Source organism: Heterocephalus glaber, unplaced genomic scaffold (genome assembly GCF_053883595.1).
Source record: "Heterocephalus glaber isolate CG9 unplaced genomic scaffold, H.glaber_assembly_v1.0 deba00001523, whole genome shotgun sequence".
Taxonomy (NCBI): Eukaryota; Metazoa; Chordata; class Mammalia; order Rodentia; family Bathyergidae; genus Heterocephalus; species Heterocephalus glaber.
The window spans coordinates 23693782-23709440 of NW_028258327.1; the positions used below are offsets into that span (position 1 = coordinate 23693782).

A 15659-nucleotide genomic window follows, 5' to 3' on the forward strand; every position below is an offset into this window, starting at 1 on the left:
TACAAAGGAAAGCTCATCAGAATCACAGCAGACTTCTCAATGCAAACCCTCAAGGCAAGAAGAGCTTGGAGTGATGTATTTCAAGCCCTAAAGGAAAACAGCCTCCAACCTAGATTGATGTACCCTGCAAAACTATCTTTCAAAATTGATGGAGAAATAAGATACTTTCATGATAAAGAGTACCTCAGGAACTTCATGGATATCAAACCGGCACTCCAAGAAATTTTGGACAATACCCTAGGAAAAGACAATGAGAATCACAACCCCAGGAAACCCAGCAGAATGAATCCATTGGGCATGACAAATTAAATGCAAAGTGGGAGAATCCAACAAAAAGAAAAAGTCATGACAAGGCTTTTAAAACTTTTAACTTCATCTCCCTAATGAGTGCATAATTCAATCTTGTTATTGTACTGATTAGTATTTTTCTGATTCTAGAGTTGCACACCTTTCCTTGTGCTATACTGGCTATTTATCATCTTCTTATGTCTACATTTTAATTGGGTTGTCTATTAATGAGCTCTAAGAATTCTTTATATATTCTGCTCATAGGTTATATGCATTGTAAATATGGTCTGTTTAAGGACTACTTTTCATTTTAATGATGTCATTTAAAGTTCTACATTTTGATGGAATCTCATTTATCAATTTTTTTTCTTCTATACATCATGTCTTTTGTATACTAGGTAGTCCTTGTGTACCTTGAATTCATAAACATTTTCCCTTATAATTTCTTCTTCAAGTTTTATACTTTTAGGCTTTCTTATTTAGGCTCATAGATCCCTTCAAGTTATTTTCATGTATGAAAAAAAAAGGGTTGAGGTTAATTTTTTTATACGGATACCAGGTGTTCTAGTGCTGTTTGCTGAAAACACTATCTCTTCCTCGGCTCTTGAATTGAGTTTATATTCTATAAAATGCTAATGTTGAATAATCTTTCAAAACTCAGTGGACCGTACATGTGTGGTTCTATTTCTAGATTCTGTTTTATTCAAATGATCTATGTGTCTTTCCTTACACCAACACTGCCTTGATGACTGTAGCTTTAGAAGAAATCTCAAAATTAGGTACTAAACGTTTTCCAACACTGTTTTTGTTTTTAACTTTTCTAGGTCCTTTGTACTCCTACATAACTTTTAAATTTCAATATCCAGTTCTTCATTTATAGCAAGTATACACAGACCTGAATTTTTATATATACCTTGTGTTTTCTAATCCTGCTAAATTCATGTACAAATTCTAGGGCCTCCTAGAGATTTCTTAGTATTTTCTCTGTAGGTGATCATTTCTTCTACATATAAAGATTTTGCTTATGCCATGCCAATCCTATCCTATTTGTCTCATTTTATTGCCAGACTATTTTAGTGCGGACTAGATTTCAAAGTTTAATGGAGAGATAAAGCGTAAGCATATCTGTCCTTGTTCCCCACCTTAAGGAGAAAGCATTGTATCTTCTCCATTCATATAAGGCGTTCTCACTGGTAGTATGGAGTACATATCTTTAATCTGTTGAGAAGGTTCTGTTCTACTTCTAGTCTCCTGATACCTTTTACCACGAACAGCTGTAGAATTTAGTCCAACACTTTTTCTCCAACTAGTGACAGGATCATATGGCTTTTTCCTTTCCTCTGTTAAAATGATGACTTCTGGGGGTGGATCTTCCAATGCTGAACCAACACTGCCATCCCTATAACAAAACCACTTTCTACATCCCTGCCAGATGTGACTTCCAATAGTTTGTTTTGTTAAACAAATTTCTATCTATGTTCATACTTTTTTCTTCTACTATCTTTATCCAGTTTTAGGATTAGCACAATGTTGAGTTCCTAAAATGAGGGGAGAAGTGTTCCTTCTTTTTTCTGCTTTAATTGTTTGATATAATTTATCAGTTAAAATGTATATGAGCCTGCTGTTGTCATGTAGGTAGGTTTTCAAGCTAGGAATATAGTTTCTTTAATAGGTGCTATTCAAATTTTATATTTCCTCCAGAGTTAGTTTCATTAATTTGTCTTCCAAGGTACTTCTTAGAAGGTGTCAAATTTATTTCAAAAAAGATTTTTGTAATATGCTTTCTATATCCTTTTAAATTCTGTAAAATCTGTGGTAATGTCTCCTAGATCTTAATATTGTAATTTAAAAAATGTATAACTGATATTGTGTAACAGGAAGAAAAGGTCTGAAGGAGTAGGGGAAGTGGGAGGGGTAGGGGAAAGAAAAAATGGGAAAAGAAAAAATATGAGAAAATGGAAAAAATGGAAACAAAGTATTTGCAAATAGGGAAGGGTGGAGGGAGTGAAGGGAAGGCAAAGGAAGGGGAAACAAAATAAGAACCAAGAGACTCATGTAATGGTACAAGATCCCAATGATGAATGTAACTGTATTTTATACCGAAAATGTACCAATAAACTTAATGGGGGAAAAAACCTATTTTAAGATGGGCCCTAAGCTGACAGTTTATTGTTGCTTTGTTAACCATAATTGTTTGATAGCCACATGTAATTGTTCCCTCTAAAGGGTCAGATTATTAAAGGCAATTTCAATTACCTCCAGTGGGGGTCAACTCAGGCCAGGTTTGCATGTAGAAGAGACTAGGTGGCACTCTTTGGAGCTATCTATGCATTCCAAGCAGTGAGAGAAAAAGGCCTGCCAAGGGTCCAACCTGCTGTGCTTCAGATGTCTACCTATGACAATTTTTCCCATTTTGAAAAAAAGACATAAGAAAAGAAGGCATCCCCTTGTATCCCTCTTCTTCTGTGCCCAATGTAAGGTGTCCCTTAAACTTTATTTCATCCAGTGCCAGTGGCAACAGACTAGAGGTGCAAGGAAGTGTCCAGAGCCAGGTTAGCTGTTCTTACCATTCTCTAATTTTGCCTGAGGGGTTAAAGACAGATAAATTTGAACTAAAACTATTATTATTTTTTGAAAGTTTCAGGATTAAACCTAGACCAGTTTTCTATATGGCCCAGAGATAAATGAAGGTCAGCTTTACTCTAGAAGGATTCCAGGGAGGGGAAACTCACCATTCTGGAAGATTTGTCTTGAAATCCACAGCCACAGAAGAGGGAAGTGCCTTGAACAAACTGTGTTTTCAGGGGCAGGGCAGTGGAGAAGGGACAGAGGAGTGTCTTTAAGTATGGCACAAGAACTAAATCATAACCATCTCAGTTATAGAAGGACAATTATGATCAGGAGCTTTTTTTAGAGTGGATCTGCAATCCTTAGCAAAACCTGTCTTCAGAGACAAAAGCTATGATTGACTCCAACTGAATTGTCAAGCAGAAAATCAAACGAATAATCAAAGAGCCCAAATGGCTGCTTTTTGCCTCTTGAAAGGGAATGAAAGTGTTCTATGTTTTTTAGGGCTTACCCTTTTAATGAATTACTCTGAATCTATAATATCTAATTTATGATTTAAATACCCTACAGGCTGTTGAGCAGCTGCCCAATGCCTTTTTTTTATGGCCTACATGTACATTTGAACACAAGCAAGAATTACTTCTTAATGTAAAGAAAATCTCAACATAAGATGATTTTGACCATTTTCTCTCTTTTAAAGTATACTTTTAATTGTGAGATAGCATCATAGTACTTTTTTCTCTGTGTACTTGGCTTTAGGAGGTAGGCACACCATGCAAGGGTGTAGGGAAATACTAAATTGCTCCTTAATACATTCCAAAAGAGTAGAAGGTTCAAATATGGAGTTCCTAATCTGAAATAAGAGAAACAAATATGGTGTCCCATAAGTCTGCTTGATTCCTGTGCCCCCAAGGGCGTCCCCCAGGTTTATACCACTCCAGGGTAGGTAGCTACCATCTGGAGAGAGAACCAAAAAAATAAAACTGGACTGGACTATCTACTCTTTACCAGTGCATGATCTTATCTTCCTCAGGTAACTCATAGCCTTACTGGTAGGTACTCTCGAAGTGCAAGTTACAATTGACTTCAGCCATAACAATCATGTTTAGAGAAGGAAGTATTGCTAGCAAACCAAGAAATTTAAACCACTATTTTCTAGTTCCTTGAGAGAGGAAAATAGGTCAACAGTCAAATTAGGTCACTTTTCCTGCAAAAGAAATCACCTCCAGAGACGGTAAGTCAGAGGTTCTGCCCTTGGCCCTAGGGCAGAGAAATCTCTGAGAAATTTCTGTTGTCTATCCAGTCATTTAGGCAAGTTTTATTAGCAGCAATACAAGGCTACTCCTTCAAGGTCCATTTTAAATTTACTAAGTATTTGAAACTCATAGGTCCTCCTAGTGGCCACAGTCTACATAGTGAAGGGCTGTTGGGAGCTAGTTTCTTCTGAGGGACCTTTGGGTATCTGCCAGAGTGTAGCCCTGGCCATGATCCCTCATTCGTCATCTCAGTTTCTGCTAGTTCCATGCAATCAGAGATCTGTCTCTGAAAGGAACCCAATTGCCTATCTGGTCAATGTTCCACCCGCCATTGGTGTCAATAGGAGTGGGAATTCACCAGAAGGCAACTGGAGAAGCCTGTCCTCTGCTTTGACAGTGGCAGCTGCCCTAAAGGCAATTACTAGCTGGCAGAGTAACCACTCCTTGGCATTCTATAAGGGACAGATAAAAGCCTGAACTGTCTTTATCTGAGACAATTTTATAAGAGACCCATTTTACAACATTTTTAAGGAACTAAGTTCAAATGCAACACATACAAAACAAAATAAAATGTAATTTTTACAAAAGACAATGCATAAGAAAAACAAATTTGCAAACATTTAAAACACAATTTAAGACATTTTTGAAGCAAAAGCCAAAACAAAGGCCAGAATTTATGAAACAAAAACCAGAATCTATGAAACAAATGTCCAGGGCCTATGAAATAATAGGTTACAATCTATGAAGCAAAAAGAACAAAGAACCTATGAAAGAAAATTCTTACCTCCGACCAGTAATCTCAGTGGAAGACCTTCAAAATGATATAAGGGGAAGAGATGTAACTCCCAAACCTACTAGATATCCAAAATGTGAGTTCAAGCTCTTTAAAATTGAAGAATGAATTCTAGGAACAATGGAGATTAGGAGTATGAAAATTTATTGAGTAAAAGAAAGCTTCTGTCTAAGAGAGACAGAAGGGGGCCAGAAAGTGGATTGCCCAACATCATTCTTTTAATGAGGAGTAAGTGGCAGCTGGCACTAGGACACAACTCATAGTTCTCTAAGTTGTATTATGTAAGTATAAAGGACCTTCATGTTCATCTTAAAATGGGTTATCATTTCTTCCTGTCATTTCATACATTTCTATATGCATACCTGCAGAAGGTGGTGCCTTTCTAATCAAAATGAGCCACACTAGGTAATCAGAGCTTCTAAGAGATGGCTATTTCTGCTTTATGAGTCCAATATTTTTTTGTATTTGGTTTCAACTATTTGTTTTGGGGTTTTTTTGGTACCAGGGATCAAACTCTGGTCCTTGCGCTTTCAAGGCAAGTGACGGAACCACTAAGCTAAATCCTCGGCCCTGTATTTGGTTTCATTCAGCAGCAACTAACAAGTACTTTGAAGGACAAAACAAAAATAATAACACAGTAAGAAAAATAACACAACACTGGCATGAGAATAGGCATGTAGATCTGAGGTAGAATATAGGACATAGAAATGAACCCACACAACTACAGGTGTCTGATTTCTTGACAATGGAGCCAAAAACATATGTTGTAGAAAAGACAGACTCTTTAATAAATGGTGCTGGAAAAACTGGATATCCATATATGGAAGATTAAAACTAGATCCCTGTCTCTCACCTTGTAAAAAAATCAATTCAAAATGAATTAAAGCTCTAAGTAAAAGACCTAAAACTGAAATGAATAGACATTTCACAGAAGAAATACAGATAGTCAATAAATACATGAGAACAATTTCAACATTAAAGAAATGCAAATTAAAACAACACAGATTCCATCTTACTTCAGAAAGAATGATTATTATCAAGAAATCAAATAACAAATGCCAGAGAGGTTGTGGGGGAAAAGAAACCCATTTATAATTTTGGTGGAGCTATAAACTAGTACAACTATGGAGATCAGTATGGATATTCCTCAAAAAACTAAAATTAGAAATTCCCTTTGACCCAGCTGTTCCCCTTCTGGGTATCTTCCTGAAAGAGTTAAAGATGTCATATTATAGTGATACATGCATATACATGTTTATAGCAGCACAATTCATAATAGCCAAATCTTGGAAGTGACCTACATGTCCATAAAAGGAGATAGATCTTTTAAAAAGGGAAGGGGACCAAAGACTGAGGGAAGGGAAGGGAGGGAAAATGAAGGAGATGAAATAATTTAGATGTGCTCTGTATTCATTAAAAAATTTAAAAAGATCCAAAACTTTGGAACTGCTGAAAGAAAACATAGGGGAAACAGCTGAAGTCATAGGCACAGGGCAAAAACTTCTTGAATAGAACTCTAAAAGCATAGAAGATAGCAGCAAGAATCAATAAATGGGACTGTATCAAATTTAAAAGTTACTCCACAAACAAAAGAAACATTTAGCAAAGTGAAGACAAAGCCTACAAATTGGCAGAAAATGTTTGCTAGCTACTCTTCTGACAGAGGATTAATATCGAGAATACATAAAGAATTCAAAAATTTTAAAACACAGTTAATAAATGGGTAAATGAATTAAAGAAAAACTTTTCAAAAGAAGCCCAACTAGTCAGCATCAGCAAAAGCATGAAGGCATAAAAATGCACAGTAGGTTTTGAAAACAGGAAATTATACCAGGCTTAAAAGAAAACAGCAGAAAGCACCCACTGATACTCTTAGGCCAATGGTGGTGAACCTATGGCACACATGCTGCAGCAGGCTATTTGTATCATTGAAAGTGCTAAAAGGTTCCCCATCACTGTCCTAGGCTAAAAGCTAGGCTGGTGCAGGCTCTGTAATCTGTTCTAAAGTGACCAGACTCTGGCAAAAGTCATACAGGGTATGTTCTCAGTGAACTGAGAACTCTGTGTTTCAAGGCAAGAGGGAGTGTCAGAACAGCCCATGGAGAGGAGTGGTTGGCTTCAGAGAAGTTGAGTCTATTTCCCCTTTTCATAGTATTACTTGGGTATTCAAGCTAAACTATTCATGCTTCATCCCTACTGCCTTCTGCTTGCAAGGAAGATGGTCAGTGGCCTGCAGTCATCTTGTATGCAGGAGTTCTATGAACTCATCATTCTCTTTTCTGAGCTAAGGAAACAGAAACTCTCTCCTTACTCCTCTTGTGGTTTATTTTCAAGCCATTTGATATTGCACACGTAACATTCCACTCAATATTTGCCTTTTGCCAAATTCTTTTACCACCCATCTCAATCTTCTTTTTTTGGGGGAACCAGGATTCAAACACAGGACCTTGTGGTTGCAAGGCAGGCATAGTGTCACTGAGCTAAATCCCTGGCCCTCAATCTTTTTAAATGAAATCACTTAATAATTTTTGACTAGGGAATACACACAATCCAGCCATAAAATCCAATAGTATCATTTCTACTACCCTCTATCTATCCCTTTATTACAATTTCTTTCCAAAATTAACTATACAGGGCCTGGGATTTAGCTCAGTGGTTTGGGCACCTGCCTTGCAAGTGCAAGGTCCCACATTCGATCCCCAGTACCAAAAAAAGAAAAGAAAAGAAATACCAAAATTAACTATACTTTTGTCAGTTTTCTATTTGCCTTTCCAGAATTTTTATGCATATAAAAGCCAATTCAAATATATACTATTTTTTCTCTTATTAAATTATAAATACTAGGTTTCACTTTGTTTTACTTTTTCACTTAACATCTTTTTTATTTTAGGTTGCCTGAAGTACTTTAATGTTTCAAAGAAAATTTATTAAAAATACAGATTTTAAAAAAGCTTACATTCTCAACATCTATTATCACCTACCTTTCTAAAACTAGTAGGAGTAAAACACAACTGTAGAAAATTCATGCCAGTCTTTGAGTGATAAAATAGTATGGATTTAAAATCCTGACACACTCCTAGTTCCTGCTGCTTTGAAGTCAGATTATGGCATGGAACTTATGTCAGGTTAGTTTCAAAGGACAATATTGGGTCCTAGGCCACTACTGGTAAATTGTGCTGTTTGGGCACAACTTCTTCAGCCATGATAACATAAATCAAAGGGAAAAATATTTAACCAGCCAATTACTTGAGATACTAAGGAAGGAAAGGAAATCAGTTTTGTAGAAACACTTTTCCCTCTTTTTTAAGCTTCTTTATTTACTCCAGATAGTTGACAAAACAGTGTCCAACAAAGTGAGCAGATTTTGCACTCACTATTATTGTATGGATAGAAACAGCCATATGCACTTTTGTTTGTATAAATCATCTCTGATCACAGCGATATGGCACACAAGAACAGAGACAGAGGCACAACATTAATAAATACATTTAACATCATTAAGCATTAAAAAGATAAATGCAATTATATAGCAAAAAAAAATCCATCTGTAACTTCAACCTTTCTGAGGATGGGAAGAATCTTTCTGCATGTTAGAAATCTCTATAGCAAAGATTCTCTTCTAGGGATCAATCTAGGCCTCAGTCAGGAGATCAAGGGTTGGGGATTTAGCTCAGTGGTTCTGCCACCTGCCCCATAAACACAAGGTCCTGAGTTCAATTGCCTGTACCAAAGAAAGAAAAAAAAGGAGATCGATGGTGAGCACATTCTGGTGAATGATATTTTGATTTGGTTTCATTGAACTCAAATGGTAAGGATTACTTGAGTAATTCTGGTGACGAAGTTCTTGGACAGCCCTCTCCCTTTCAAAACTTTCTGTCCTTAGTTGTCACTTAGTAATGTGTAAATCAGCTTCCAGTTGTGTTACAACATTTTTGAACTGGGCCATGTCTCTACTCAGGATGGTCATTTTATTTCTTGCCAAACAAAGGTGTTCTTTAAGAAGCTGAATTTCAGATTCTTTTTCTTGAAGTGCTGAGACTGATATTCTTTGTCTCGATTGGCCACAAGCAAAGCTTCTAGATTCTACATGGAGATTCTCTCATTTGTTATCTGACTCCTGAGAAGTTAGTTCTGTTTCAGAATGAGCAGAATCTAACTCATTCTCTATCATTTCTATTTCTTGATCTTTAGCAACCAGCTGTCGATTAAGAAGTTCTTTGCTTGAGTCAAGTTTAATGCAGAGCTCCCTGGTAGAAGACAAATCTGCAAGGGCAGACACCTTTTCAAACTGAACCTTCTGTAGCTCCTCCTCTTCCATCTTTACAAGAGATTTGTGTAAGGTTGAAATCTGGGACTTGTAAGACCTTTCTGCATTTAAGTGTTGCTCAACTCTCTGTTGAGGGCATCTACTTTTTCTTTCAATCTGTTACCCTCTGCTTCAGCAGTGATAAGTTCCAATTTGAGGGTATTGTTATTTGCCTCTAATTGGCAGGCCTTATTTTCCCAGTTTTCAGCATCTTCACTGGCTTTTTGGAGTTAATCCATTATTTGCCAGTTCTCAGATTCTTCAGACTTTAGTATATTCTTCAGCTTGTTAACTTCCAAGCTAGTATCTTGGACATTCTGTTTTATCTCATTAAGTTCATTACATGTATCATTCAGTTTTTTGATAATGCCTGGTTTTCTTGCTTAGCTTTGCCAAACTGCTCTTGGAGATTGTCATTGTCATGAGCCAAGATCTCTCTTTCCCTAGCAATTTGAGCCAGCTCATCATTTGTTTCATCCACTTGTCAACGCATTCTAGAGACATCTTGTTCACACATAATGAGGGCTTCAGTAGACTGTCTTGATGTCTGTTCCATCTCAGCAATGATATTCTTCATGACTGAAATAGTCTTTTCTTTCATGGCCAAACTCTCTCCAAGGGATGCAATATTCTCAGATTTTTTTTGTCCATACATGCTTGCAGGCATTCCTTTTCTTTAGCCAGATCTTTGACGGCTCCACCAAGAATGCTTAATTTTTTTCTCACTGTACAATATTTTGCCTTGTAAAATTATCAATTTTTTCATCCAAGCATGTAATTTTCTCCTGAGTAATCTGTAGCTCATATTTTTTTCTTAGCAAGTTCTCATTGAGTATCAGAAATGTCTTTTTCATATAAAAGTATGTTTTCATATAAAAGTCTCAAAGAATTATTCTCTGCTTTTTGCCTGCCAAGTTCAGTCTCAGTATCCATTGCCTTTCTTGCTAATGATTTCATTTTTTTCCACAGTGGTTATGGTTTCCTCCATCAAAGTCATATTTGACATTTGCTCCATCCATTCATCATCAAGATTATGAACTGTACACCTAGCTCTTCCATTCTTTGTTCAAAGTGGGCCTTCTCATTAAATGCTGTCTCTTGAGCAATCTTTAGCCTTTCCCTCAGACTGTCTCTCTCTGTGGTCATTCTTTGTAAATCAGTGAAGGCTGCTTCTCTCTCAGTCTCCACCTACCAGAGAATAGCATGCGCTGTTGTTGATTTAGGAGACTTACAGTTTTTCATCATTTCTTGTTGAAGTCGGGCAATTTCCTCCTGTGCCTGTTCATAAAGAAGGAAGGTCTTGTCTCTCTCAGATGTAAGAACCTTGACATTACCCTGAATTTCTGCCAAATGATGCTGGTATTTTTCCAGCATGCATTTGAGTTCTTCACAATCTCTTGTTGTTGACTTCAAAAGCTCTATGTCACAGTTTGCACCCCTGGAAGATGGAGATGGCCATCTTGGGCTTTTAGTTGTATTTCTGAGCATTTTTCATAAGTGTTGAGCTTCACTTTTTATAGTAGTCTCCCTGCTTCTAAAGGCTTGACAAAAGAATCAAGTCTAGAAGGAGATTGATTTTTGTGCTTTTTCAGTCTCTAAAATTATAGATCTAAGCCTTATTATTTTATTTTCCAATACTGTTATATTATTTTGTTGGTATATTAGTTCAATCTTTGCTTCTCCAAGTTCCTTGTCAGCAGTATCCACCACAAAATTTTTCTCTTCTTCTAGTTGCTCTGCTAGTTGGTCAATTTTAATTGATTCTTTACAAAGATGCTCATTGTGGCTGGTTAAATCATTACTTGACTGCTTACCACTTCCTTACTATCCAAGAGTTTCCTAACATATTCTTCCATGCCATGATTTGTCTGTTTGAGATCTTTAATCTGTAATTTCAGTGTAGAGATGAATTTATCTTGGTTTTTCACTTCTTGTTCTAGCTGGAAAGTATTCTGGGTTTTTTTAGCTTCAGAAACTGGAGCCCAGAACAATGTTCTTTGGTGGTGACCTGGAGCTCTGGGGCCCTCCCTGGGCTTTCAGGCCCAATGTACTCCCCGGTTCTTATTCCTGTGACTGCCAGGCCCAGGCCACCACAGTCCGTCCAGGTCCCGCTGGGTCTCCATCCTCCGCCTTTCACTTGACATCTTAAAAATATTCCCAAAGTAATTGGAGTTTATCTGCATTTTAAAAAATAACCATAATATTTCATTGTGCAGGACTATAATTTGTTTAATTAACCCTCTGTTTATGGGCACTTAGATTGTGTGTACATGTTTGGAGTCACAGTTTCGCATATGCACATATATCTACAGAATAATTCTTTTTTTTGGTAGCGGGAATTGAACTCAGGACCTTGCACTTGCGAGGCAGGCACCAGAACCTCTGAGCTAAATCCCTGGCCACAGAATAAATTTTTAGAAGTGGAATTTCTATGTCAAATGATATATGTAATTATAATTTGATAGATAATTCCAAATTGCATTCTCCCATTGCAATACAATGAGAGTTCTATTTCCTCATACACTCATCAAAAGAAGGTTATCAATTTTCTATTTCCAGGCAGACAATGATATCTAGTGGTACTATTTGCATTTATCTTATTGTGTGTGAACATTTTTTCATATATTTGAGAGGAGGCACCATTTTTGCAAATACTATCTGATGGGATTTATATCATAAATATAAAATAGACTCATAGTAGCAGATAGTAGAATGGTGGTTTTTGACAGAATCTAGAGGAGAAGAAAAACAGGAGATATTAGAGAATATAAAGTTTCATTTATACCAATAAGTGTTTTGCTAAAAAAAATCCTTAAAGGAAAAGCCCTTTATTCCTGAGAGAAAAAAATAAATAAAGTACTGAGTTAGTTACCTTTGAAAAAATAACAGCATAATTTTTTCTCTTAATCTAAAGAACCTCAGATTCTTGGCCCAGTGTTTTCCTTAATTGCCATGTAAGTAAAATAAAATGGCAACCCTGCCAGAGACAAATCCAAGCATAACCTGAACTATGACTGCTGCAGTTTGGATGTTGACTGCTTGTCCCCTAAAGGTTCCTGTGTTAAAGGCCTGGCCCCCAGCCTGCTACACTATTGGGAGGTGGTGAAACCTTTATGGGATGAGGCTTAGTGAAAGAAAGTTAGGTCATTGGGGATGCATACCTGAAGGAGCTATTGGAACCTCAGCTCATTCCTGTCTCTTTCTTATACTTCCAGTCTGCCATAAGGTCAACAGCTTCCTCTGTCATGAACTTCCATCATGATGTACTGTCTTGCTAAAGGCTCAAGAGCAATGGGGCAACCAACCATGAACCAAAACCTCCAAAACTTGATCCAAAATAAATCTTATAAGGTTTCTTTTCCTCCTCATGAGTTGTTTATCTCAGGTATTTTGTCACAGTGACAGAAAGCTGACTCACATAATGACCATAATATATGTTCATCATGTCCAAAGGTCATAAAAATGTCTCAATGGATCTATAGATGAAAACAGAATGAATGAGAGGTCTTCTGTGTTAGGTGAAAGTTTTAAAAGATTCAATGATGACTGTTTATAAGGTGATTTGGTATGTAGTATTTAATTCTCTGATGAACTATTTGAAAGTGGAATAATGTTGATTCTAGACATAGGGCTGGAAATACTCAAGAGTCTTCAACATCTCCCTTTTCAAATCCCTCTTCCAAATAAATATTACATCAATAAAGATTAATTTAATTAACAAGATCATCTTTCAAAATGGGAAATCCCATTGGGAAATGGAAGGAGTAAGTAAAATAATCATTAAAATGCTACAATAATTAGAACTACTGCTAGCTAAGATCATAGTCAATCTTACTGAAAGAGAATGGAAAAAATCTGAATCTGAAGGACTCAGACTCTTACTGTCATTCTTTGTACTTTGAGAGCAGAAGAATAGATCCAGATTTTGAGGTGGTAGGAATCTAGAGAGGTGCTCTGTCTACTTCAGAAGCCCAGGAAACCTAGTTGTCAAACCAAAGACATGCAGAGACCTCAAATGACTCAGTTTTTAAACACAGCAAATAAATAGATTTAAAATGTATATTTATAATTATCATCAGTTTTCCAAAGAAAATGAATCCTAAGAAAAAAAGATTTTGTTTGCAGAACACAAATAAAGCCACTGGCATCTCATGTATGATTATCTCTATCTTTATAGAGTGTTTAAAAAAAATGACTACGGTAAGCCTCACCTGAAGAAATCTGTGCTATCATTGTTCTGTCTAGGAATGGAGATGTAGGGGGCAGAAGGGCTTGGAGGGAAGAAGAAAGAGGCAGAGAACAGGAGAGACTTAACCATGGCATGAGGAAATATTGCCCATAAGGAGAAGAGCTGAAAGGTACTGAGTTCTGAGATATAAACCTGCTCCCCCACTAAGCCTTGGGGAAATGTCCAGAGAGGCTTTTTTTTTTTTTTTTTTTTGTACCAGGGATCGAACTCGTGTCCTTGCACTTGCGCAGCAGGTGGCGAAACCACTGAGCTAAATCCCCGGCCCAAATGTCATTCCAGCATTCATTTGTATTAATTCTTTTTTTTTTTTTTTTTGGTACTGGGGATCGAACTCGGCTCCTTGCGCCTGTGCAGCAGGTGGCGAAACCACTGAGCTAAATCCCCAGCCCCCCCCAGAGAGGCTTTTTATTGGAAGAATAAGAAGACCTGAGTTCTGAATGCAGTGAGACAAAAGCTGTCTATAAGGCCTAGCATCTGTTCCACACAATTTTAACCTTTTGGTTTGATTTAAACCCCAAAGGGGACCTGCTAATTTCACCAACAGAACTAAAAGGAAAAAGACAATCTGGTACCACAGACTGTCCATGTGCAGGGTTTGTTTTTGGTAATGGGTCAGAAATAGTGCTGTTTGGAGTCAATAATGGATAAATGCTTTAGAAATCCTTGAAACAGTTTAATCTGCCATGGTGTTGTAATCACAACTAAAGTAGCTATTCTGACAGAGCTGCCAATATTTCCCTTTGCAATCACAACATTCTCATGTAGGCTGTCTCTGTAGTAAAATCCTCCCTCCTGGCTGGGGAAATCAGTTGCTATGGTAACAGTTACCAGCAGTAAGTGACAGAACATCATTTTTCATTGTCAGCCCACTTTAATCAGGAAAACTAAGAGAAAAATAAATCCTTAACTGTGTACACTCTAGATTACAGAAACTTGCTCCATTAATCCATTTCCAAACATCACCCCAGCACCTGACATCCACCAAAAATAGTTTTCTTTTATTACTCCCACCCCTTGCTACAAATCTCCCTTCTGTTTGGACTGCATCGATAGTGTTGGTGTTCTCTAGTTCTTCCTAGATGTTCATAGACAGACAGGAATTAGGCCAGCTTTAATAACTATACCAGAGTTCTGTTCATCCACACTTCATGTCCAGTGACCAATAACTTCAGCCAGGTCTTCATGTGTGAAGATAAATGCTTCATCTTCCCCTCCAAAGTGGCTCTCCCTCCTCACTTCATCCCATGGTAGGGCCACTTTCACAAAAAGCCCCAGATTTATAATTTTGGAACTTTTTACTTCCCTGCCTGTTCTGTTCCACAGGTTCCACCAGCTGCTGAGTTATTTGGATACAACTTGGTCATATCAACTTGGTCAACAACAACTTCATTGTTTGACTTCAACCCTTCCTCTGCCTTCCCTGGAAACTTTTCAGGTGCAGAAAATTCATAAACATACTTCCTGCGCTAACCTCCTGGTATCATACTCTCTCTACTCTCTTTTTCTTTCTGACCTATTTTCTCACCTCTTTATTTTAATATTTTTTTCCTTCTTTTATTAATTTTTAAAAACCGAGAAGCCCTTGTAGGGTAAAACCTGCCTTGTTGAAGGAATGCGTATATAAAGTGCTTTAGGGTAGATGCTCAGTCTGAAGGGCCTGAAAATGGGTGGTCTTACATGATGTTGCATGGGGTGAAGGGAAGAATTCTTCAGTCACTTCAGCAGATGAGGAAGAAGGTAGGAACCAAAAACATTGGGTCTACAAAACAGTGAAATGAACAGAGTCACAGGGTGCACAATTAAAATGTTTTTTTTTCTTTTGTCTACTTTGTGATTTTTGTGTGTCTCCATGTGTGGCAAACAGTGAAAGTGCTGTGTTCATCATTCAGATTGATTCTTTCATCTACATCTTGATCATATCAATCGGTAGGGTGGACAGACAACCTACAGAACGGGAAAAAATTTTGCCAGCTACTCCTCAGACAGAGGGCTAATATCTAAAATATAAAAGAACTCAAAAAATTAAACCACCTAAAATTAGACTCAGTCAGGAAATGGGCAAGAGAAATGAACAGATATTTCACAGAGGAAGAAATATAAATGGTCAACAAATATATTAAAAATGTTCAACATTTCTGGCCATTAGAGACAAGCAAATTAAAACAATGCTAAAATTGCATCTTAATTTGGAAAGAGTGT

The 15659-nt window shown here is 37.1% G+C and overlaps 1 pseudogene; it reads right to left on the minus strand.

Annotated features, from left to right (window-relative positions):
* Positions 1 to 8495: 8495 nt before the first annotated feature.
* On the minus strand, positions 8496 to 11334 carry LOC101711736 (testis-specific gene 10 protein-like; annotated as a pseudogene).
* Positions 11335 to 15659: the final 4325 nt, after the last annotated feature.